General features: G+C 53.3%; 1 protein-coding gene and 1 non-coding gene across 3 annotated transcripts in view; both read left to right on the forward strand.

The window, feature by feature from the left end:
* The window catches only part of GLIS1 (GLIS family zinc finger 1), a 239,907-nt gene that overhangs the window by 43,632 nt on the left and 170,684 nt on the right, over window positions 1-25,591 (forward strand). The window lies entirely within an intron of this gene.
* LOC111524071 lies at window positions 8,485-8,548 on the forward strand. The gene has a single exon (XR_002725683.1). It is a non-coding gene; the product is annotated as a U7 small nuclear RNA (small nuclear RNA).

The raw sequence follows: 25,591 nt of genomic DNA on the forward strand, positions 1-25,591 counted from the left end.
AGGGTGGGAAAGTTTGATTTATTTTCCTGTAGATAGAGGGGGCCATGGAGAGTTTTCAGCCATGCTTTGGTAAGATTAATTTTCACACCCTGTGGTTCTTTGGAGAAAGGGCGAGTGGTGCATTTTTTGATCTTCCAGATGGGTCTGGGTCGTGGATCCCGTGTTTTGTAGAAAGGTAACTTGTTATATGAAACCTCTGTAAAAATCCTCAGATTCTGCCTTAATGGAGGCAGTCTTTCTCCTTTAGATTCCTTAAAACTTGAGTTTCAAGTGGGGAATAGTGATGCATAATTTATTTCTTCTGTTGCTTGATCTGAGATCTCAAGGGAAAGAACAGGAAGGAATTAGTGAGATCTATATTACAATTTAATTGCTTGAAGGAAAAATATTATTTTTTATTGTTAGCCGTTAGCTGCTTCTAGTTTTATTAAACTCAGGCCTGTGCTGAGCAAAGCATTAACCGCTTGGAGCTCGCCGGCTCCCCGAGGGGAGGGAAACCTTCAGAATTGTCCCATCTTGTAAAGCAAGGGTGACTGCTGGGAGTGGAGAAGCCCTGGGGATTTCGTGCATTTGAGACATTTCTGGACTTGGAGTGCAGCCTCCTGACTGTGAGTCTGCCTGCATTCTCAAGAGATGCTCTGGCACCTACAGCTGGGGCCAAAGAGGGCCAGGAAAGGCCCCCGGTGCCTGGGTCAGGCAGACCTGAGCCTCTCCTAAAATGAGGGATCTTGGCTGCATTGATTAATCCTTCTTAACAGATGAAGAGTTTTCATTTCTAGTGGTAGTTGCCAGAGCTAAATGAAACACTGTATGTAAACTGAATATCCTTGTATTCAGTAGGTGCTCAGTAAAAGCCAGTTTTTGGGTCCCAGTGCAGCACACTTCTCCAGGTCATCTTCCCTCCTTTGTTCTGGCTCTGGGCTCCAAGCTCTTGTCTACTGCCCCGTGCCCCTCCTGCCTTCCTGAACTGGACCTGGGGCCTCCCAGGACACAGGGTGGAGGGAAGAGGCCCAGGGTCGGGCTGAGCCCTCTGCTGTGCTGGACATTCACTGCTCAGTGCCTGCTACTTACCTGGCAGTCGTGGCACCAGTGAGATGGGTCCCTGCCTTCAGGGAGCCCCCAGCTGGCTGTGAGGACAGACAAGTCACTGTCGTAGTGCCCCATCCGCCACCTTCTTCTGGTTAGGTCTTCGGCTCACCCAGCCTGGAGGTGACTCTCCTTGACCTCTCCTTCTCTCTCCTGCCACTCCTTCACGCTTCACTGCCAGTTAGTGTTTCATACACTTCCTCCCCTTAGACTTACATCATGACCTTGGAGGCCTCTCACTCCCCTTTTACACATGGGAGCTGCAAGCTGTCGAGGTGAGATGATGACCCATGGTCATGTAACTGGGGATTTGGGCCACACAGTCCAGACCAGCTGGGAGCAGCAGAGCCTGGGGCTTTCCTCTTCCTCAACCCATCCCTACCCCAGCTGACCGTCGGCCTGCAGGGCTTCATTACACACAGGGCATTTTAAATGGATGTGGGCCTACCGTGGATTGTAATGTTTTCATTGACTTGCCTTCCCTGACTTATTAGGAACCATTTGCTGCCTGGTCCTGGTCCCTAGTGTCTGGGGAGGTGTGAGCCAGTATATATATTTATATGTATTTAGAGATGGGGGTCTCACTGTGTTGCCCAGGCTGGAGTGCAGTGGCTATTCGCAGGCACGATCGGAGCTGCCCATGTTTTCAGCCACCCTTCCATACTAGTAACCATTGTCCTGCACAACATTTCATGCTTACCAAGTGACCCTACAGCCTGGATTTTTTGAGGCAGCATCAATTTACTATGATAGTGAGAATTTAGTTCCTGCTAGTGTGTGTGCAGGACTGCACTGTGTGCCCCATGTAGCCCAGCCTATAGTAACTCCTTCTACCCCAAGTCTCAGGTCCGAGCTCTTGAGCAGCTTGCCCAAGGCCACACAGCCTGTAGGAGGTGGAGCTGGAATCCCAGTGGTGTCAGCCCAGCTTGGGCTTTCTTCCTGGGTGGTGCTGCCACCTCAGCAGGGCCCCCTCTGCATGAGCTTAATTCTTGGGCTGGGCCCAGCTGGGTGCCCAGGAGGTCAGGTCAGCAGGGCTTTCCTGGGCCAGCAGGGACACTGGGTACAGCCCACTGAGAAGAGAAGGCAGACAGGGTTCCTGGCAGGGCCAGCTGACTCGCAGAAAGGGAGTGAGGAGGTATAAGCTTGGACTTGAATCCACAGGGTGAGGTATGGGGAGGGGAAGAGAACAACCACGTTCTGAGCACCTACGGTGTGCTGTGTGCTTTGCTAATGTGTTCTCTCCTTGTCACCCCTCCCCCAGCAGCCCACGTCTAAAGGGATAAATGCCTTTACCCCTGCCGTTTCTCACCTACAGGGCCCACCCCCTCCATTTGGCCAACTCCCGCTGGTCTTTCAAACTCATTCAGGGGGCCATCCTAGACCTGCCCTGACCCCAGATTGGGTGAGAGCCCCTTCTTTGGGTCCCTGCAGTCCCTAGAGTGTCCCTCCGTGCAGCACCAGGCACCTGTGTGGTGCTCGCCTGCTGCCTGTCTCCCCTACCAGGCAGTAGACTGCGGGGGTCGGGACTGTTTCCTCCTCTCCATGAGCCCAGTGCCCACCATCAGGCCTGGCCTGGGGAAGGCGCTCAGGGAAAGCTTGTTCAGAGTGACGGTGATGACACAGCCTCCTCGTGTCTGCATCATGTTTCCTATTTCCCAAAGCATCTTCTCATCAAGGTCACTTTGAGGGGCATAGCCGTCTGGAGGGTTAGGTAAGGCAGCGATCGATGAAAAGGCATGCTTTCCAGGTGGGTCACTGAGGCTCAGGAGGCCGCCCAGTGTGGTGGTAACAGAGCCCGGCCTTGACATCCTGGGCTTCCTGCACCATCCCCTCCCCTCTTCAGTGCTGCCAGGGCGCCTGCTTTATGATGCCCACACCCTTGGCGACCCCAAGGCCAGGACTGCTTGTAATCAGATTGCCTTCCTCCTCACTGAGCTCATGCTGCTGAGGGAATGGAAATTTGGATCTGTGGGCGGGGGTGAGAGGCTGGGCTGTGGGGGCAGCTCTGGCTGAGGTGCTGTGGGACCAGGATGGGATGCGGTGGCTGGGGGAGCACGCCAGAGCCAGACTTAGCAGTTCTGACCTCAGGCCGCAGGGGCTGCTGAGAACCATCTCAAGTGGTTGGCCAGATGCCTGCCCCCCGGGTCCAGAAGGCTTGGGGTGGTCAGCAGCAGGGAAGATGGATCTTCTGTGTTAAGTTGGCCATGTTGGTGGCCTCCAGAGACTGACTACCCCAGGGAGACCTGGGTTCAAGTCCTGCCACTGACTTGACATGGGGCCATGGCAAGTCACAGCTCTTCTCTGCCTCAGTTTCCTCATCTGTAAAGTGGGGATAATCGTCTCAGAAGGGGCTGTAGGGAGGATTAAATTATGAAACAGTGCCTGGAACGTATGGTGTCACGATGATTTCCTTGTCTGCAGAGTGGAATGTACTTTGCCCTGCTTCTCTCTCTGGGTTGCTACGAGGTCTCGACGAAACACCCTTATACTGTGAAGTGCTGTGCACCTGTGAGGGACATACTTTCTCTCAGAAAGGATGGACATGGATGTAGAGGGATAGAGAAGGGCTCTAGAGGTGCTTCCTGGAATGAGATGGGCCCCTGGGAATTCATTGACAGGCCAGTCCAGCCAGTGAAGATTGAATGGGTTCCTGGAAGATTTTGGGGTTTGCTCAGAGTGGTGGTGCCCCCCATCCAGAGAACTGGGCCTGCAGGGGCCTTGGGCAAGCGTGTAGTTCCAGCCCAGTGAGGAGAAAGCAGGCCCGAGCTGGGATGGCCTGGGTTTCCCCAACTTCCTTTCTTCACAGTCAGCTTCTAGCCAACCCCTCTAAAAACTCACCCCCACCTGAGTCAGGGTCCCCCACTTCCACTCAGGCTAGGGCCCATACCCTCCGTATCTCTCCCCCAGCTACACCCACAGTGGCTGAGAAACAGAGCTGCTGGAAGCCCTGTTTCTCAGCACAACCCCAACTCTAAATCAGAGACAATAGTGGCACCAACCTGGCAAGGCTGTCGTGAAGGTTACTATAACCCTGTAGGGTAACGTATTAATGTGTGTAAAGCACATAGTAAGTGCTCAATAATTGCTAGCTATGTTTATTGTTATTGTTACATCCTTCACGTTATTGCTACATTCTTTCCATGCACATCTCAAGTACATTGAATACCAGTTGCTATTTTATGGTTGTGTTGAGTCCTTTTACTCTTCAGGCAGTGGGGAGCCATGGAGGGCTTTTGAGCAAGGATATGACATAGTGTTGAGCTCCAGGATACTGAATCTGGCAGTGAGTTTAAGTCTCCTTACATGGTGTGCTTAGTTCAAAAGGGGCTTTATTGTTCTATAGTAGTTTTAGAAATAACTTTTCAAATCCTTCTCTTTAGTTGGGGAAAAAGAGAGGTTGGATGAGAAGGAAAAGAAAGTTTGGGTTAGGAAAAAGGGAGGCAGTTTGAGGGGTCAGGTGTTTAACAGAGATAGGGAGAACTGCAGAGTGGGCTGCAGGCTGGGCGTGAAATTGCCAGACACTGTCTCCAGGTCAGATTATAGGTGTGGAACTCCTCCGTCTTCCATGACCCCGGTCCATATGGGCCTTGCTGCTGCCATGCTGGGACTAGAGTAATGATAATATACATCTCTCTATGCTTTCAGAAACAGTCTCTGGGGCAGAGTTGGTTTAACTGTGGAACCTGGTAATGCTGGGTGGGTGTGACTCTGGGTTGGAGTTGGGGTAGGAGGGAGGTCGGGATTGGCCATGAAAGGAATATAAAGGTCATTTAGAGAAACTGCAAATTCAGTAAGGTGGAGCTGTGCAGAAATGAAGGACCCTTTATTAGCAAATTCAAAGCTCGGCCAGTGTATGATTTGATGCTGGCTGAGTGGCTGCAGGGAGTGGCTGGTGGAAAAGGTGTGGAAGCTCCAGGCGAGGGAGTTGTTGGGAGAGGGAGAGGGGATGGAGGAGGAGCAGTGGTGGAGGAGTTCATGAACAGTGGAGAGCAAGGAGCAGCAGGGGGCTCAGCTCCTCCCCATCCATGTGGATCTGGGATCCTGGGCCCAGGGTCCTCCCAGGCCTCATCATCTCCAGTGATTCTGCTCACGGAGTCCAGGGTGGGCCCAAGATTCTGTGGGCAACAGGCAAAAGGCCAGACTTTGAGGAACTTGGATTTAGGTTCATGTGTGTCTCCTGTGGTGGTGGGAGGGGCGATGATGAGATGGGCAGGACTGGGTCAGACTGGGCTCTGTGGGCAGCAGGTGGTGAGAGAGGCTGGGCCTGGGCACTGAAGCCCCCACTGTGGGTACAGCTGGGGAGGGACACAGTGGGGGTGCGCTCTAGCCTGAGTGGAGGTGGGTACCCTGGCCTAGGTGGGAGTAAGTTTTTGGAGGGCTTTGACTAGAATCTGGCCATGAGTGATGGTAAAATTGAGGCGTGTGGGGACCCACCAGCTGGGAGGGGAATGGGGATGGGGTTAGTTCAGGAATCAAACGGAGCGATCAGAGGCAGGGGCCTACAGCCAGGGAGACAAAGGCAGAGCCAGAGCAAGCCTGACCATGGTGTGGCAGCAAGGGCATGGTGGGCCCTGCAGGGCAGGAGCTTGGAGGTGGGACTGAGGTCAGAGTCGGACTAGTAGCCGCCCTGCGTGCCTCACTCGGAGCTCCATAGGACCCTCTCAAATCTTCGTGCTGGAAACGGAGCTGGGGGGTGGGAAGAGAAAGCTGTGGGGCTAAGTGGTCCCAGCCAATAGTATGAGGGCTGTAGACCAAGGAGCTAATAGCATAGGTAGGGTGAGATGCTGAGATTCTCTGTTCACCCACCCACTTGTTTGCTCATCAGATATTAATTAAGGGCCAGGAGCCACTGAATAGGAGGCTTTCATGGGCTCCCTTCGTTTAAGAGACGGGTCTCACTCTGTTGCCCAGGTTGGAGTGCAGTGATGTGATCGTAACCCACTGCAGCCTCAAACTCCTGTCCTCAAGTGATTCTCCCACCTCAGCCTCCTGAGTATCTGGGACTACAGGTGTGTAACCACCATTCCTGGCTAGCTTTTAAAAATTTTTTGTAGAGATGGAGGTCTTGCTGTGTTTCCCAGGCTGGTCTTGAACTCCTGGCCTTGAGTGATCCTCCTGACAGCCTCCCAAAGTGTTAGGATTACAGGCATGTTATAGGCATGAGCCACAGTGCCTGGCCTCTCCTTCCTTTTTGAGAGGCAGTGCGGGCAAGTGCTTGAGGAGGAATGTGTACCCTGGAGCCTGGGTTTGCTTCATCCCTGCTCCTTCACTGCTAGCTGGACAACCTCAGGAAGGTTACTTGTGCTTCAGTTGCCCCAGCTGTAAAAAGGGGGACATAATTGTATCCACCTCAAGGGGTTCTGAGGATTACATGTCTAGATTTATGCAAAGCAGTTGGTGTGGCACCTGGTTTTTATTATTCCTGCTTCAGCCACACCCTTGGACAGTTTTTGCATCGACATCATCGCCTGTTTCCGGTGATGCCAACCCCTCTGCTGAAAAGCCGTTTCTTCCTTCTCTGTCTGTTAAAGCCAGTTCAAATGTCCTGCCTCCTGAGTCTCATTTTCTCAGCCAAAAACAGGGGTTAATCATCGCTGCCCTGCCTGCCTCTCTGGACGACTGAGGGAAAGACAGATGGCCCTGGCACTCTGAACAGCACTGGACAGCGCAGGCTGCGCCGCAGTGTCCTGCTTGTTCTGTCACGTCCATTGCCAGATGCAGACGTTGAGGCCAAGAGGCGCTCTAGTGTTAAAGTGTCCTTTCTCCACCCTCCAAACTGACCATTTGGCGGCCAGTTCAGGCAGAGGTCATTTGAGATTTGGTTCCTGAAGGAGCCCCCTGCCGTGTCTCATATGAGACCAGTGGAAGCTGCCCCAGCTGTGTCCTGCAGCACAGGTCTTCACAGAGTGAGGGCCTTGGAGACCACCCTGTTCCCCGTCATGTGCTGATGGGGGCAGTGGAGCCTGGGGCAGTGAGCCATCCCCGCCTGTGGCCCTGAAGATGCGGTGCTGTGGTGCCGAGCGTTGCTGGGTGGTGAGGCTCCCTGGCCTGATGCCCTCACTGTGCATGTGTGGCTGATGTTTGATTCCTGTTCTTCACCTTTTCTAGCCTATGCTGGGGACTCAGAGATAAATCAGGCTTCAGGCCTGACTCAGGGTGCTCAGAGCAGAGGGGGCAGGCCACTGGGTATCAGATAATGACCATATAGTATGACTCAGGGTTAGGGAGCACAGTGCAAAGTGTGAGAGAGCTTCATTTGGGAAGAGATAGGCTTGTGTTGGCCTGGCGGGAAGGGGAAAGGCATTCCACTTACTACATGTAGCCCAGAAGTACAAAGTGGTGGGGATAAACCAGCTCTGAAGGGCACATATGGGCAAGTGAAGACTGGCAAGGGCCAGGGGCCTGAGGGCCAGGCTGAGCTCCTGGGACCTCATCTGCAGGGGCCAGTAATAGGCGCTGAGATGCCTCTCAGAGGGGCCTGGTAGGGGGTAACACATCACAGATGCCACACTCCTAGACAGGAGAGGTCTGGTCTCAGGCTGTTATGGTGGGTCTAGAGAGGGGCAGAGTTTGCCCAGCGTCACACAGGGCATTGGTACTGCCTGTGGCCAAATGGAGAGGTAAGTGTTTGTTTGGGCTAAGTGTTGAGAACGAAGACCTCTTGAGCGCTTGCCTTCTACTGTTCTCAGGCAGAAAGGTCACAGCACAGATCTTGCTGCGACTCCCCATCTCTGTGGTCACTTGCCCTGGTCTGGCTGACTCTCAGTTCAAGATGTTTCTGGATGGGAAGATATATGGGACTCAACAGGTGGGTCAACTTGGTAGACAGTGGAGAGCTGCAGCCAGGAGGGAGGACTGGAACCAGAGGCCAGCCGGGGTGAATGCCTCTCGCCTGGGGAAGGAGGGCAGCTGCTGTGAGTCCTGCCCTGCAGGTGGTGCCTCTGTGAAGCCTCTGAGGCCTCCTTCCCTCCACTGCCCCCTGCTTTACTCCATCACAGCACTTACTGCACTGAATTGAAACTCTCCACGTCTCTCTTTCTAATGTCTTTTGAATGAGTGTTGAGGTGCATGGACCAACTGTACCTTTGGGCTGGTCTCTTAACCTGCCCCACGTGTAAGGAGACCATCAAACGACCTGAGAGAAAGTATTCAGCCGTCCGCAAAGTGCTACTGAAAGCAGGCGGCTTGAGGAAGAATGTGGATCCTGGAGTTCTAAGACTACTGTGACGGTTTTATTCCTCAGCCATGCCCGCCCCAGAGTCCGGCCTGGGGGTGTGGCTGGTACCTCTACACTACTCTTGGGCCTTCATGGATTCTGCCAGCAGGTGTCCTCAAGGTGCCCCCAAATGAATTCGCTGCCATTGGGCAAGATCAGGCACTCAGTAAAAATTTAAAAACAAGTGGTGTGGCCCTTTTAGAATTTTTCTGGCAGGTTTTCTGGTTTTCACCAGAAAACATCCCACACACACAGAAACCAATTTAAAAAATGTACCTATTTAGCAGATCTTTCCTTAGCATCTCTTCTTGTACATGACACCGTACAGGGCCTGTGGGCCTGCCGTGGAGGAGCTCAGGGTTTCCTGGGGGAAAGCAAGGCAGTCACTCGTCAGCGTGAGACCAGGGAGGAGGAATGTGCTGTGGAGCTCGGGAAGGACATCCTAGTTCCCTGTCGGGAGACCAGGGAAGTCTTTGTGGAGGAGGGCAATTTGGCCTGGGCACTAAGGAATGGGCAGGAGAACAGAGAGGGCGGTGGGAAAGGCGGCACCAGAAAGACTGGGTCTAATCCCTAGTCCCTGGCTTGGCAGGACTGCACAGCTGCACGAGGGGTGAGCCCCCTTCCACCCGCCACCTCTTCCCCTTTCCCTACCTTTCCCCTGCAAAGTGCTCAGAGCACATTTTGTAGGGACTAGTCAAAATACAGACTCAGACAGATTTATCCCCCATGAGCCCACACTTGCATTCCTGGGCACAGGAGGGAGCGATGGGCCCGTGGGGCTGTTTGCAGAGAAAATAGAACTGAATGAGAGTCTGGTGAGGTGCTCGCCCTGAATCAGGGACTGAGTGGGTGTCAGCATGCCACACACAGGGCCAGAGCCTGCTAAGCAGGAAACGCGCTGGGGCAGGGCCAGTGTGGCCTCCAGCGAGGCAGCCCCGGTTCCTCAGCCTTGACAGCACAGTACGGTGATCCTGATGGCTCCAGGGAGGGCCAGAGGCTGGGTCCTCTGGGCTTGAGGTGGGGCTAGGGGCACAGCCAGGCCTGCTTGCGTCTAGGACTCTTCCTCATCTATGATGTGGTGGGCACCACTGGCTCCCTGAGTTGGGGTGAGAGGTGCGGGGAGGTCAAGCCCCTGTGCCTGGGAGCCTGCGCAGGTGGGAGCAGTTGTCACTGTTCCCTGATAACATGGGGGCCTGGGGCAGAGAACACCCTGTGATACCTGGTTAACTGGAACCCCCATTAGCCAGAACTCCTGCCCACCATCTGTCCCTTTGTGAAGGAGGTGGCCAGATGCTATGGGAAGACCCTGGCTGGGTGGTGGGCGGCAGGGGCTTTGACTGGGTGCTGCCCCTTCCTAGCCGGGGGGACCCAGAGCACGTAAGCAGACCTTGTGGCTTGAAGAAGAGAATGCACAGAACCACCTGACAGCAGGGGGCCCTTCAGGAAGCTCCTCGGCTCTCACAGGGTGAGAAGAGCGGGGATGTACTTTGTCTACCCTGAGGAATTATTGTGGGGGCTCAACTGTGCAAAGCCTGACACACAAGGGCTTGGTGAAGCGGGGCTGGCTGGTTGGACCAGGTGATAGATGTTGTCTCCGGGTCTCCTTGGAATGGCTGGGAGTAAATAATTAGTGAAAGAGCTCCATGGGAAGCCTTCAGGAGACTTTCTTTCCTTCCACTGCTCACCCCTCCAATATGTCTGAGAGACCCAGGTGGATGGGTGGTGCCTTACAGGGTATGAAAGGCCTTGGGAGCTGGGACTACTCTCCTCCTCCTCTGCCCGAGAGGCGAGCGGCCCCTTCCAAGTCCAGCTTTCCTGCTTAGCTCTAGTTCTGCTCCCACCGTGATTCTCTCGTTTGCTTCCATCCTGGGAAAACCTTTCCTTAACTTCAGGAGATTCTAGGTTCCAGTCCATGCTCTGCCTCTTGGAGGCTGTGTGACCTTGGCCAAGTCACTGGCCTCTCTGAGCCTCGGTGGCTTCACTGGCAGTGGAGTAGCTCTTGGGAGCCTCCTATACACAGCTCTGGAATCCATTGTGTACCAGGGCAAAGAAAGGGCTCAACACCATCAGGAAGTTCAATTATGTGATGGACATGGTGATCCTGCAGGGCACAGTCCCACCTCCCTAGCATGGTGGACAAGGCCCTTGGTGATCTGGCCACAGCAAACTTATTGCCCCACTCCCACCTACATTCAGGCCACCGGAACATTTCCCATCCTCTGAACCCACCACATGTTCTCATGCTTCTGTGCCTTTGCATGGTCACTCTTTTCTTGACTGGAGAGCTCCTATTTCTCTCTTAAACCCAGCTCAGATGCTCCCTCTTGGACTCCTTCCTGTCTCTTTCAAGCAGAGTCAGTTCCCTTGGCCAGAGATGAGCACTGTTTCCCTGCGTTCCAGTTGATCTGCTCCCCTTGCTGCCTCCATAGTCTGTGAGCTTCCCAAGGAGAGGGAGAGGATCTGATTCATCTGTGCCTCCAGGGCCCAGCTCAGGGTCTGCCACCAACCAAGCAAGGACCATTTTCCTGTGCTCACAAGGAGCTCTGCTCTCTTTCTCACCCTTCTTTCCCACTTTGGAGGGAAAAAGCACTGCGGATGAGAACAAAGCAATGTCCTCCATCAGAGAGGCCAGGGGGCTGGTAGAAAGTGGAGTAGGCTGAACCGGAGGGGAGAATTGTGCCGTTGTGGAGCTGAAAGATAAGAAGGTGCCATGGTCTGACTTGGCAGTGCACTGCCTCCAGAATGAGCTGCAAGGGAATCTTCCTTCCTTCCTCCCTCCCTCACTTGCTAAGTACCCAGCTTCAGGGCATTGCTGCGCTCCCTGGGGAAACAGTGGAGCATGAGAGAGAACCTCCTAAAGGGGCTTTGCAGTCTGGTGGGAGAGATGGAAGGAACAATGGCCATAGGTGGGCAGCTGAGATCACGGCCGTGGGAATGGAGAGGGGCCAGCGAGCAGCCTGGTGGATGATGGGGAGAGGGAACTAGATGAAAGGCCGGGGCAGAGGGGGAGGGCGGGTTTCTGACAGAACCCATGCATGAGAGGGAATGGGGAGAATCTGAGGTGAGGCTGGCTGGAGGGCTCAGCAGGGAGCAGTTCCTGAGGCCAGATGGCTCGGCACAGTGCAGCAGCTCCCAGCAGATCTGGCTGCGGGGTGGAGGACAGATTGAAGGGCCAGTCAGGGGCAGGAGCCTCAGACTGTGGTAGTCGTGGCCAGCGCTGAAGCCGCTGGGGAGAGGAGGGGATGAGTTAGGACCCACTATTTAAGACCTGACAACTGACTGGATGTGAAAGCTGAGGGTGACGGAGACAGTCACAGGCAAGGAGGGAAGTGACAGTTGTCTCAGGAAATAACTTGTTGGAAGAGAGGGGAAAAAACACAAAGAACTCAGCAGGGATCTCTGCAACTCAGGGTAATTTTGGCTTCGGAGAGTCAGCCTGCTAATCAGATTGTAAAAATCAGGTACCAGGGTTTTTGCAGAAAATGCAGCAGATCAAAGCCAGGGTCGATTAGGCTCTGATTAAACATTGCCGAGGAGGTCAGACTCATTACGGAGGAATGTACACAGGCCGGCAGCGCTGACGGGGGATAATAACAGATCGCGCCCGGCAGCGCAGACACCACGGCGCTCTGGGGACGCGGTCCTCCGCGGCGGGGTGGCCACAAGGAATGGTATGTCCGCGGGCTCCAGTGGGAGTGAAGGTGCAGGGGTGTGTGGCAGCATGTAGGGTCAGCTGCGTGCTGTCTAGTCTCCTTCTCTGTGGCCCCAGATGGGGGTGCTCCTGTGATCTGGGCATTGGCAGAGGTCAGCCAGGACACCCGCCTTGCTGTCTTTCACCTTTACCTGCTGGCTCATGGCCTTTTTGCTGGGGGAAATGCCTCCCCACTCTCTTCTTTCTTCTGTTTCCCTCTCAGAACTCTGCCAGCATCTCCTCCAGGAAGCCTTCCCTGACTTCTAGCCCAGGTCAGGTGTCTCCTCTGGGTCCCCACAGCCCCAGTGCTCTGGCTTGTCTCCCCTCCCGTGAGTCTCTTGATGGCAGCATGACTCTCTGTGTCCTCTGTTTCCAGCTCAGGGCTGGGCAGGGTGGATTCTCTGATCTGGGCAAAGCCAATTCCCTGAAGCCACACATCAAGCCAGGCTCCACTTGCCTGCCCTGAAGCAGGCCCAGGACTTCTGCTGAGAGGTGGTCATGGGGTAGGGGTGCTGGGAGCCTGCTGGCCAGGAGGACAGGAGAGGCAGGTGGCCCACCAGGCTGGTGTGGGAGCTGTATGAAGGAAATTCATGGCGAGGAAGAAGGGAATGAGTGCCAGGCTGAAGAGCCTGGAGGTGACCCTGTGGGTACTAGTAAGCTACTGAAAGTTCTTGATTTAAGGTAGTGACAGAAACCAAACTGTGCTTCAGGAGGTACTGGAGGGCCCTCAATTTCTTTTGTGAGAGCAAAATTCTCTGAACAGCCAGCCACCCTGGTGGCTTTGACCTCTACTTGTTGCTTCACCTTGCAGTGTGAAGTGAGGCTTACCTGCAGTGGTCCCCATCCATGATCTTAAGGGGCCCAGGCTGGTCCTGACCACAGAGATCCCAGGAGTCAGAGGGAGCAGGGAGACCCCTAGAGGCTTCTGGGCTTTCCCACGCTTTCCCAGGGTTATGAAAATCAGGCTGAGTTTGGTTCACACATTCCATAAATACACACACCTTTTGGGTGCCAGTCCTGTGTTGAGTTCTGGGGAGGCCCTGAGGTTCTAGCAGCCTGGCTTCCTCCGGAGAGGGCAGGAGGAGCTGGACTGCAGATATCTTGGGGGTGGGGAGGACGTGGACCCAGGAATGCCCTGCCCATCTGAGGGAGACATGGACACCCCCAGGCCTGGCTGGGAACTTTGGAGTTTAGAAGGAAGGAACACAAAAGCCCTTAACCTCCCAGCTGGAATGTGGACACTTCATCCGTCCTGCTCTCCGTCTTTACTCCAGCCCCATAAATGTCCAATTTGGGGAAAAGATTCCACTCTAAGCCCCGGCAGAATAAGGTGATTAAGAAACTGAGCTCCATAAAATTGTCCGTGCTCTGGCAGACGGGGTGGGTCAGGAGAGTCCCCAAGTCTCAGGCCTGGCAAGGACTGTACGAAGCCCTCGTCCTTCTAATCTACATCCTCCCGGTGCACAGATCCCTTCTGCAGCATCCCCAGCAAGTGACCACCCACTGTGTTCTTGAGGGTCTCTCTTGATGGGTGCTCAGTACCTCCCCAGGGTACCCAATTCAGGGCTGTGACACTCCATTCCTGACAAGCATTTACCGGGCACCTTGGTCATTCTTTCATTCCACGTGCCTGCCTGTGCCAGGTCTTCTGCTAGGGCTAGAAACAGAAGAGCTAAGGCTAGTACCTGCTAACATCCTTGATGCATGCTGTGTGCCAGATACCGTACTGACTGATTTATGTGAATGATCTCATGTGATCCATGTGAGGACTCTCTGAAGTAGGTGGTGCCATCATTCTCCCCATTTCACAGATGAGGCCCGCACAGATAGAGTAACTCACCCAGGGTCATGCAGATAATCAGAAGCAGGGCTGGGGCTTGGACCCAGGATTCTTTGACACCATAGTCTCTGTTCATGGTCATTGTGCTCCACAAGTTAGGAAGCCTTTGGTTGGGGGGCTCAGGCTCTGACTGCCTGCCTCTGCGGTTAAAATCGCATCCACCTGGTGTGAGGATGCCCATTAGGGAGTTACTGTGAGCACTCGGATGAGCACCTAGCCATTGGTAGACGTTCAGGAGGTGTTCGCAGTGTATATCCACAGTGCAGGTGGGGAGCCAGGAACGTGTCTGCCAAAAGTGGGACCCCAGACTCCGTATGCCAGGACTGAGCTCACCTTCTCTCCTTTCCTTCTAAAGCACTGTGCCACCTTCTGCCTCAGTGTGCCTTTGCACAGACCATTCCCTTGACCGGGAATCCTATTCCTTCCTTTGCTGCAGACTTTGCTCACTATTTCCTCATTCTTAATGTCTCAGTTTATGCTACTTCTACAGGGAAGCCTTCCTGATTCCTCTCCTATGTACACTCCCTTCATGCCTCTAACAGAGTTGATCGTGTATTATTTGTGTTGTTCCTCGATTGCTCTCTGATCGCTCACTGGGTGCTGAGGTTAAGGCAGGGACATCTGTTAAGCTCATCATACAGTTAGGGGCCACAGTCCGTCTATCTGTAAAATGGCAGGGTTGTCTGAGATAATCTTTGAGTTTCCTTCCTACTCTGGTCTGATTGAATGAGCTTCTGCTGCACACTTGCTATGAAAGGCAGCTCCTCCTAGATTAACCAATGGTGAAAGGGCCTCTCCTAAGCCTTTCTCTCCTTGCCTGCCCCCTGGCTCTGCAGTTATTGCCCATGAAGTATCAGTTCAGACAGGAGCGTGGGTGTATTCTAATAAGCGAAGAGCTACCAACTTGCAATGCCAGCACTTAGGGTCTCTGCCAGGGCCCTTGCCATCTGCCTGTGCCTTGGCATCCCTTTTGGGGACACATATTGAGAGGTAACCTGCAGAGGAAGGCGCTGTTCTGATTACGTTCAGCTTACTTCAGTCACATGTATAGAATGAGAGGGCCATTCCCCCACCAGAATGTGAGCTCCTCACAGGGATGTAGGAATGCAGGGACTGTGCCTGATGCACCTTTCATCCCCCCACTCCTTCATGCCTAGCACACAACCTGCCACCAGGTGTCAGCTGTGTCAGCGGCTGCTTGCTGGATGTCTGAAGGAGTAAAGAATGCATGGCTGCAAGTGGGTCCGAAGTTGGAGTCGGAGTCGAGTGGTGAGCGGGCTGTGTAGAGGCAGAGGGGCGCCTCACCTTTACAACAGGAAGCACCTGTGCAGGGCTAGTGCAGAATCTGCCTGAAATGGCCCCCCACTGGCCAGATGCCAAGAGTTTATTGCATGCAGCACAGCAATTTCAAATTTCCTTTATTTTCTAAGAGCCGACGAAGTAGTTGAAAGATTAAAAACACTTGCAAAGTAGCCTACAAAGTGGTTTAAGTTAGTGTAGTATAAACTCAACACAGAGTGTAGCAGGAGGGGAGGGGAAATGGTCAGAGAAGGCCCCTGAGAGCAGGATCTTATTGCCGGCTGGGTGCAGATGGCTCTATAGAAAAAGAGAATGGGGGAGGAGAAGAGGGGGTTCAGTCCCAGTTGCTCCACCCACCCGCAGTGACCTCGAGTGCATCTCTTAGCTCTGAGCTGTCTGTTCCCTAAGGGTAGGTCCTCCTATGTCCCACGCACCTAGAGCAAAGTGGGGGCTTCACAAGTCTTTGTGGGGTGGTTACCACTGGTGGGCTTTTTTCTGCCCTTTTCCTGCCTCTCCTTAGTAGTCCTTGAAAAGAAATAGCCATCCTTGAGCTGTGGAAGGTGCAGGAAGTCCAGTCCCCTGCTTTGTCAGCAGAGAGAATATAAATGCTCTCTTTCTTGGCTTGTCCAGCCTGGTGGCATCCACTTCTCCCATTTTACTCACAGTTTTACAGGAATTCTCCCTTGTCTCTGACTTGGGTCCAGGCCCCTCTCTGGCTCCAGCCAGTATATTCCTCTCTACTTGGCATTGTCCTGGGAGCAGGGCGGCCAGTGAAGGGAGGTGGCAGTGATGCAGGCAGCAGACGACGAGGCCCCAAAACTCTGCCTTGTTGGACAACGGTGGCCGGCCCAGTCTCAGCCCACCTCAGGCTGCAGCCCTGGTTCTAACAAGCAGCCCTGAGGAACAGCATGCCATCTACCCATAACCCAGCCCAGGTACTCACAGCTGGGCATGCATCTTCATGCAGCCACGAACTCAGAAAAGAAGGTGCCAGTGTGGATCGTGGAGCAGTGGAGGAGTGCTGGAGTTTTCCTCTTTAACTTAATTTCAGAGGCTTGCGTGGACCCAAGGCCAAGAAGAGGGACCTGCATCCTCTCTTTGACCCTGGCAGATAGCATCAGTGCAGTCAGCCTGAAGGCCCTGGAAACACTGACCCAGCTGTGTCCAGGGTTGAGATCATCTGGCCAGTGTCTGCACAGGGTAGATGTGTCGGGCAGTGGCCACGTGTGTGCCATCTTGTGGAGAAGTACACCTTGGGCACAGTGAAGGGTAAAGTTCTTGTCCACAGTCAATTCTCTGTCTTCAAATATGTCTCACCCTGCTCATTTAGACAGCTGTGGGATTAGATCTGATATTTTATTCCTGCTGTTTAGTTATTAGGGAGAATCAGTCTTAGAATAAACTCAGATGACCTGAATGGTTTTGGTTTTGGAGTGCCTTTCATTCATTCACTCATTCATTCAGCAGATAGTAAGAGCATCACACCTATTCCCCCAAATAGGATTTGTTTTCTGACCACGTGAGTTTTAAAACCTTCTCTGATATTAGCAGGACGATTATCACATCTTCTGATGATCACATTTCCATGTGGTCTACAGTTCACAGAACACTTTCCCTTCTGTTATTTAATGTTGTCAAAGTGAGGGACTTTATTATTCATCTTTTGCAAGAGGAGGAAGAGGCTCAGGTTAAGTATCTTGCCCATGGAGACACAGCTCTGTCAGGAGCAGAGGTCTGTGGCTGTCCCCTTTCACCCTAGTACTGGTACTGGTGCCACTGAGTGGCAGGCCCCACACTCAAGGTATAGATGATGGTCTGTACTTCCTGCCAAAAAGCAAGGGTTTGTGGACAGGGAAGTACATTTTCTTAATCGTTTTGGGTCTCCATGTTCCTATCTATGAGACTGATGTGATGGACGTCTCCCTCCTTGTCTTTCCTTATGAAGACATTAAGAACAAATGCCGTATTTGATCTGAATTTTTTTTTTTTTTTTTTGAGGCAGAGTCTCGCTCTGTCTTCCGGGCTGGAGTGCAGTGGCCGGATCTCAGCTCACTGCAAGCTCCGCCTCCCAGGTTCACGCCATTCTCCTGCCTCAGCCTCCCGAGTGGCTGGGACTACAGGTGCCCGCCACCTCACCCAGATATTTTTTTGTATTTTTTAGTAGAGACGGGCTTTCACCGTGTTCGCCAGGATGATCTCGATCTCCTGACCTCGTGATCCGCCCGTCTCGGCCTCCCAAAGTGCTGGGATTACAGGCTTGAGCCACCGCGCCCGGCCGATCTGAATTTTTTTTTTTTAAGCTGTTAGTGGCTGAGACAATCTAGGTCCTTTAGAATCTCCCTGTGAGTGGAGACCTGCCTCGCTCCCTGCCTTCTCCCTCCTTCATTCAGCAGACATTTGGGCTGGGGATTGGGGATCTGGAGAATTCGACCTGGCACCTCACCTTGAGGATTTCAAAGACATGTGGCTTAGATGGGTTCAGTAAGGAAACAGGGGTCTCAATTACTGCTTCCATATTTGGGGGCACCCTGGGAGCCACAGGAACATGGGGTGGCCTTTCCCCAGGTCAGGCTGCCTCAGGTGTAGGTAGGAGCCATTGGTTTTCAGCTCTAAGAATCCTCTTTACAAGAAAGGACCGACATGCTGGAGAGAGAAGTCAAAAAGTCAGGCCAGCATTGTCCGCTGTGTGTCAGCCTGCTACAGGGGCTTTCCAGCCCTCCCCGGGCCCTCCTCACAGCAGCGCAGGAGGGCGGGAGTGATTGCTGTCCCAAGGAAGCAGGCTCAGAGCAGCCAAGGGGCCCGTCCAGGAGGCATGGCTGACTTCGAGCTCTCATCTCTGTGGTTCTGCAGCTCAGACTTCTCTCTGGGACACTGTGCCTCTTAGTAGCCCTTCCTGGGCTCTGCGTAAATGGGGCAAGTGGCTTTCTGGGGCCCGAACAGGAGGGGCCAGGCAGCCTGTGGTTTGGGCAGGGGTCTGAGTCTCTGAGTCTTCATTGCCTCACTCTAGGCTCCTCCTGGAGCAGCAGATGCTTCAGGTCAGACGTTCAGCCTCACATCTGGTCTCCCTCCTACTTTCATCTGAAACCCAACTCGGATTGTCTCAGTAAACAAACAGTAAATTCAACAATACAATCTTCTTGAAATGCCTTGTAGTTATTTTAAGGCTGTTTTGGGGTTTATTTTAATTGCAGGCCCAACTCCCACAGTCATGCAGCTGCTGCTGGGGGCATTTGTGGCTGCCACCTCCCTCTCTCCTGCCCGTTCCCCCTCATAGTGGGCCCCTTCCCCCTCCCATCAGAGGTCCAGGGTGGCCTGGAGGTAGTGGAGGGAGATAAAGTGGGATGTAAGGTTGCTCCCCCATGTTTCCCGCTTCATCTAAGAATGCCGGCAGCTGCAGTGGCCACGAGCCCAACTTCAGACCTGGGCCTGGTGGAAAGAGGACATGAGAGGTAGGGGGTGACCTCCCAGACTGTGGAGGGGTCGTAGGGAAGGAGCAGCCAGGGGCTAGTTTTAGGTTTGCTGCCTGGGAACCCAGACCACAGGCATACCACACTTGACAGCAGAAGTGGGCTGGAAAGTTGGGTCCATAGAAGCCAGATTCTTGGGCTGGGAAGGGACCCTGGAGTTCAGCTTGTCCAGTGCTTTCCGTTTCCAGTTAAGGAGACTGAGGTCAGAGACCTTCCCTGCTTCCCGAGGCTGAGGCCTGACTCTTGCTCTGCTCCCAGCTGTTCTTGTCTGTGTTCTGGCTGATAGTACCAGTTGGCAATGCCCCGGTGATGCATCCATTTAACTCAGGGCTCGAACTCAGCAGCCTTTTAGTTCCAAGAGAACTGGGCAGTCCTGGTGGCTGTTGGTACTTGGACAGGCTGTAGGTGATGTTTCTGTGCCCTTAGTACATCTCTGCCATCATCTCCCCATCCATGGCTCGGGGGGAGGGGCAGGTACCAGCTTTTTCTCATTAATATGAATTAGAAAATATTGTTGGTGCTAGGAGTCCAGAGACCTGGCTTTTTTTTTTTTTTTTTTTTAAATGATGCCAGGCAAGTGATCTAACCTCTCTGAGCCTCAGTTTCTTCATCTGTATGGAGGTTGAACAGCTGCAGCCCATTCTGAGGCAGTGATGCCGCTCCCCTCCTCCCCACCCTCCTGCACTCCCAGGCCACCTGAGAACTGATGGCTGAAATCCGCAGAGAGGTTCTTGGTGCAAGGGGGCCCTCTGGGCATCTGCGGCGAGCTGCAGCTGAGTGTGGCTCTACAGCAAGGGTGGCAGGCACTTCAGGGGACATCTGGTGGGGACATCGTCAGGTCTGATGGGGGTGCCCACTGCCTCAGGAGCATGGGGAAGAAAGACCAGGATCAACAGACCTCGGGCCATCCACAGCCAGTATGTTTCCCAAGGACCTGGCAGTGCCAGGGAACTGTGGAGGAATCCCACGTTTGGGGGCTGTTTTCTAAGTGCTAGCCACGGGTGGTGGGGACCTCAGGTGTATCTTATTCTCACCACAGCTCTGGCAGGAGACATCAGTGTTTCCATTTGACACTTGAGGAGACTGAGGCTCAGAGGGGAAAGTATGTTTTGGAGGCCTCGCAGCAGTGAGGTGGGAGGCAAACACCAGAGACTGTGCTCCTCCCTTAAGTGAGAAGAAGGCTTGGAGGAACGCCTACAGATGGGCAGTTATTGAGGTGATGACAGAGAAGTAGGGAGAGGAGGTGAGGAGGTGCAGCAGATCCCAGAGATGGCGTGACAGCAAGCGCGAAGTGAGGGTGCTCCTCGCGGGTGCCCGGGGCTGGGTCCAATCGGACTGGGGCCCAGGCCCTGGGAGACGTCTGGTCTGGGCCTGCAGAGGCCCCTCTATTTATTTGTACATTGCCAGATGTAAACTAATTTGTTTAGCAAGAAAAAACACATTTTTATTGCCTTCCAAACTGGCTTGTTTTTCCTCTGGCTGTCTGTCTGGCGTTCAATGGCCAGGCCATGGAGCAGAGCTTTTGGGAACATGCTTAGGTGTTGGTGAGGCAAGGCTGTCATTTGCGGGGTGTTTCTCCCCATTGGGTCCCAGAACCTGGCAGACTTGAATTCCTGCCCCCGCGCCGTCTCCACTACATGTACTGCCTTGGCCAGCCACTTGGCGGCTTTGTGCCTCTATCTTCTCACCTGGAAGGTGGGCATCACTGCTGGTCCTTCATGGAAGGAGCCAATCTGGTTCTGCCAACTTTGTTTGTTGGTGAAAAGTGGATGTAGCAACTATAACTCCCATTATGACTAATCTACACACTGCACTCTGTTGATGGCAACACTAGCCCCTCGGGAAGCTCATTATACCCCTAATGTGTGTCTGTCATCAGAGCTGTAGGCTGGCGTCATCCTCAAGGGTAGTGGGGACAGGGGAAGGAGAGCTTGGGCTTCTGGTGTACCCGCTGTTTGCATTGCTCAGCTAGGGGCTCCGTGTATATCACATAACACAGTCCCGGAGAACTGGCAAAACAAGTGTGACATTCTGGCTTTGTAGATCAGCCTTAGCAAGGCCAGAGGCCCCGCAGGACCGGTAAGTGGGATTTGAAGGCATGTATGTCCAAAGCCTTCTCATTCTAGTATGAGGCAAGAATGAAAGAGAAATTGTAATCAATTCAAGGAGGTATTAGAGCTCCTAGCCCTGAAATGAGGCTAATGGGGAGGGATACAGCCTAGCTTGGTGATGGAGAGCATGAGAGGGTACTCTTGGAGGTCAGGGTGGAGGATGCTTCTGGCCCCAGGATGCACACGTGGAAAGCTGGAAGGCTCAGCCCAAGGGCTAGGGAAGGACCTGTGCCTTGCCTGCTTCAGCCTGATTGTCCTTAAGGAACATGTCTGTGGCAGGGCTGGGGATGAGGGTGCGTGGGTGGTGCAGGTGATTTCTAAATAGCTACATCGGCCATGCCTGTAGACGGTGCTGGGTTCTGGGGACTGGCCCTCAGGGAGTGCCCCATGCAATGGGGAGGTGGAAGGATCCTTGGGAATACCCGGGCAGGGCCGATGGGGATGTGTTGGATCTCTTAGGCTTGGAGGTTCCTCCCTGGGTTGCTGTGCCAGGGTGTGAGGGAGGCAGGCAGCCCAGTCCTTTGCCCAGACTGAGGAGGAGACTGAGCTGGGCAAGGGTGGATGCTTCTCAGTCCAGGCCTGGGCCGATTGCGCTCAGAGCTTTGAGGGAACCACGATTCCTGCCTGGTCCTCCCCGATGAGTCTTTCCTTGTCCCCACCCCTTAAATGGAGCCACTGAGGCTGATACCCTTGGGGCCTGTGGGGTGGGGTATCCCCAATTGTTACATCCCACAGATTTGACCAAAACCTCAAACCCCAAACCAGAGCAAACGGTGTTAATTTGCTGAATCCCAAAGCGAATCCAAGGATTAATTTTTTTCCCCGAACTGTGAACCAAGTCTACGATTTCTTCTTCAAAATAAAAGAGGGTTCTGTTCAAGAAATTTCAAATTTTAACTGTGCCCTTTTTTTCCCTCCTGCTTTTGCCTGGGGATTTTTGGACAAGGTCCTGATGGTTGCTGGCTCCAGGCTTGTCTCTCTGGGCCAGGTAGGGAGAGGAGGTGGGATGGGGTGCGGTAGGAGCTGCTGTTCTGTGGGGTGGGAGTTGGGGAAGGTTTTGGTGAAGAAGTGGCAGGACAATGAGAGCTCCGATTGGAAGGAACTCTGGGCCAGGAGCCCGAAGACCTGTGTTCAAGTCTGGACTTTGCTGCTCTGTGCCTCTGTGTGAGAACTGCACCTCTGTAAGCCTCTGCCAAAATGAGGAAAACAGTCCTCTTGCCTTCAGAGCCATGAGGAGAGGTCCCCTCGCAGTGTCTGTCTGTGCTTGAGGCCAGCTGTGAGAGGTGGTCAGTGACACCTGCATGTTTGCACAGCTCCTTGTTTCATTTTCTTAGATTTCCCCAGACAGGTCTGGGAGAGAGATGATATTTTCCTTGCCTTGGGAGATCTGGGCTCACTCAGAGTGGGGCTACGACTTGCCCAAAGTTGGGCCCTAATTTGGGTTTCGGCCAGGCACCGACCCAAGCTTCTGATTCAGGGAAGCAGCAAGGGCATGAGTGGAGCACAGGCTTCACCATCAGACCATGCTTGAGCTGTGTGACCTCAGGCCATATGCCCTCTCTGAGCCACATCTCTAAAGGTGGAATAATAATCCCAAGTTAATGATTTTCTTGTCCTTGCTAGGATTAAAGCCACCCACTCAGAGCCTGCACAAAGGAGATGCTTGGAGAGTAAACGAATGAATATTAGTTTAACAAGGTTTGGGAAAGAGGCTATTTTGGGGAATTTCAGGATACTGGAGTTATCAGGACCCTCACCTGTAACCCCAGTCAAGCAAAGCTGGTGGCTGCAGAGAACCAGCTGTCTCCAGGTGAGATGCTGTGACTCCTTCAGCCCATGTGAGGCTCCTGGCCAGAAGTGAGGAGAGCTGAATTCACCGAGTGTGTGCAGGCAGCCTGTCCCTGCCGCTCCTGGGCCATGGCGAGTGACAGCTCCTGCAGGGCACTTCTGTTTGAAATCTGCTTGTAATCTCTTAGAAGCCTGCATGCCAGGCTTGGCTCAGCCCCCACTGCCTGGATGACCTTAGGCCGGTCTTGCCTCTCTCGGCCTCAGTTTCCTGTTCTGTAAAAGAGAAGTTTCCTGCCAGCTTTGGTGGGGTGGTGAGCTTAGCATCCCTTATGTGCATGACTTCAGCTCAATCCCAGGGGCCTCTGGATCAGCCTTGAACCCCAGCCACATCATCAAGTACTTCATTACATGCTCCTCAGTTTAACATGCCTTTACCCTAAGCCTAAGCTCTGGACATCAGACTGGGCAGTGTCTGCTGCTTCTCTGCCTCTCCTAGTGTCTCGCACAATGCAGGGGTGCAGGATTCCTGGCTAGGTGTTCAGCAACAACAGCAACAAGAGCTCACATGCCTGTAACTCCTCTGAGCACATTTACATATATTCCTATTCCCATTTTACAGATGTGGAAACTGGGGCACAGAGAACTTAAGTAATTTAGACCTGTGATTTAAAAAAACAGTGTTTCTTACACTTTCCTGTGCATAAAAATCACTTGACAGGCTTGTTAATATCCAGATTCCTGAGCCCTGTCCCCAGAGATTCTGTTTCAATAGGTTGGGGTGAGAATTTGGATTTCTAGCAGGTTTCTTGGTGATGCTGATGCCATTGGACTAATGGCCCATGCATTGGGTAGCACTGATCAAAGTCACTCTCATACAGGTATTGAAATGTTTTTTGGAGATGAGTCTCACTGTCACCCAGGCTGGAGTACAGTGGCATGATCTTGGCTCACTGCAACGTCCGCCTCCCGAGTTCAAGCAATTCTTCTGCCTCAGCCTCCCAAGTAGCTGGGATTACAGGGGTGCACCCCCATGCCCAGCTAATTTTTGTATTTTTCATAGAGACGGGGTTTTACCATGTTGGTCAGGCTGGTCTCAAACTCCTGACCTCAAGTCATCCACCCACCTCGGCCTCCCAAAGTGCTAGGATTACAGGCGTGAGCCACCACGCCTGGCCTCAGTGGATTCTTAACTACAACCCTGATGAGGAGCCAGACCACGCAGGTTTCCATGCATTCTTGCCGTCATGTGGACTTCACCACCTACGGTGTACCAGGCATTGTGCTTCGCATTAGGGAATGTATAATGGAGAGCGGCTTAATTCTTGTTCTAGAGAAAAATAGGCCCAGAGAATTGAACTTTGTTCTTTTGTTTTTCTATCCATCTGTTCATCCAACAAATGTTTACCAGTGCTGTTCTGTCTCAGGCCCCGAGCTGGGTGACTGAGAAGACAGATGTAACCCTGGTTTGGAGGAAATCCAGTGTAGTGGGAGATGCATGAGAAGCTCGGGGAGTAGTAGGTGCCCATAGGTAGGGGCCACTGGGGACGTAGGTGTCAAGGGACTCTTTCCAAAGGAGGTGACTTGCCCAGGACCTCACAGGTGCTAAGCATAGCCAGGGCTTGAAGCCACGGCTCCCCTGCACTGTGCTACCTTTCTGTAAAGCCCTTTTGGTTCATTCCATCAGTGCAGTGTAACTGAAGACATGGGTTTACTTTGTTTTCCCTCTGTATCTGGGGCTGAGTTTCCCTGGCCAAGTGGCCCCAGTGGTAATCCAGGCCCTTTCAGAGTCATTTTATCACTGCTATCTCTAAATCACTCCAGCGTTCCACTAGCAACAACAACAAAAATTCTGTGGGCATGGTGTGGACAAGAGGTTAGTTAAAGACATAACACTGATGAGCCTAAACTGAGTGTAGGCTTGGGAAATGAGGGGGGGCTTGTGGGGACCCAGATTGGAACAAGGCTTCCACCTCCACTGGCGCCATTTAGGCCTTTATAGGCATGAGATTGTGGGGAACATGGAGTGCTTGCCAGCTCAGGGAATAATGCACCCAACACTGGAGCGACCTGGCTGGGCAGAGACTTGGGGACAGTCTGGCCAGGCTGGGCCTGGGAAAGGGCCCACCCTGCCTGAGCCCTGCAGCCAGTCCCAGCAGAGAGTAGGGTAGGGCCACAGCAGCTCCAGGACACTCTTGCTGCTGTGGGCAGCTAGATTTGGGAGATCACAGTCTGCTTTTATACCCAGCTCTGAGCTGGGTACTGTGGGGCATAGAAAGAGAGAAAACTCGAGATTTGTGTGGGGAAGGGGGGAGAGAGGAGCAGGTGGAAAGTCTTGCAGGGCACATTGTTAAACAAAGCGTCAGAGACTGCAGGCAGACCTCACAGAGACCTGCAAATGCAAGGCCTCAAAGGCCAATTGGGTTTGGGTTGGCAGAGGGGCCTTGTTGTCAATTCAACTTGCTGTTCTGTGCAGTTGGAGACTGCTCCAAGATCCACAGCCACATAAACAGTCCAATGATAGGGGATGTTCTGAGTACTAGAGAAGCACACAGTAAGTCACCGTAGGCCCAGGGGTAGGAGGTGATCAGGGATGGCTTCACAGAGTAGGTGATCTTGGGGCTGGGCCTTGAAGGATGTGTAGGAGTTAACAGATAGGAAGGTGAGAGAGTATTCCAGGAGGAACTCCATACAGCTCTGAGTTGGGTCAGGTGGGTAGAATGGTTCCATTTCGTACAAAGGAAGGTGGGGCTAACGGAGGTGGACTGATTTGCCCAAGGTGATGGAGGCCAGACCTCTGGATTCCTCATCTAGTGTTCTGCCCATTGTCCTGCACTGCTTCCTAAGTCTACTCTCAGGCCCCAGCAGGAGCCCTGGAAGGCTTAGGATATACCCTGGGCTTCTGGTCCATTTTGGCACCTGGATTGGAAGAATGGCTGGGTGGGATGGGTTCAGGGCTGCCTGGAGGCAGGGCTTGACTCAGTTGGCCTTGGCCCTCCTACACGGCAGCTGGCCACCACCAGCTTGGCCAGAGCCTGCTGGGTCTCCCAGGCTATAGCTCACAGAGGGAAAAGCTGAGAATTTCCTCATCCTACA

The sequence above is a fragment of the Piliocolobus tephrosceles genome, chromosome 1 (assembly GCF_002776525.5).
Source record: "Piliocolobus tephrosceles isolate RC106 chromosome 1, ASM277652v3, whole genome shotgun sequence".
Lineage (NCBI taxonomy): Eukaryota > Metazoa > Chordata > Mammalia > Primates > Cercopithecidae > Piliocolobus > Piliocolobus tephrosceles.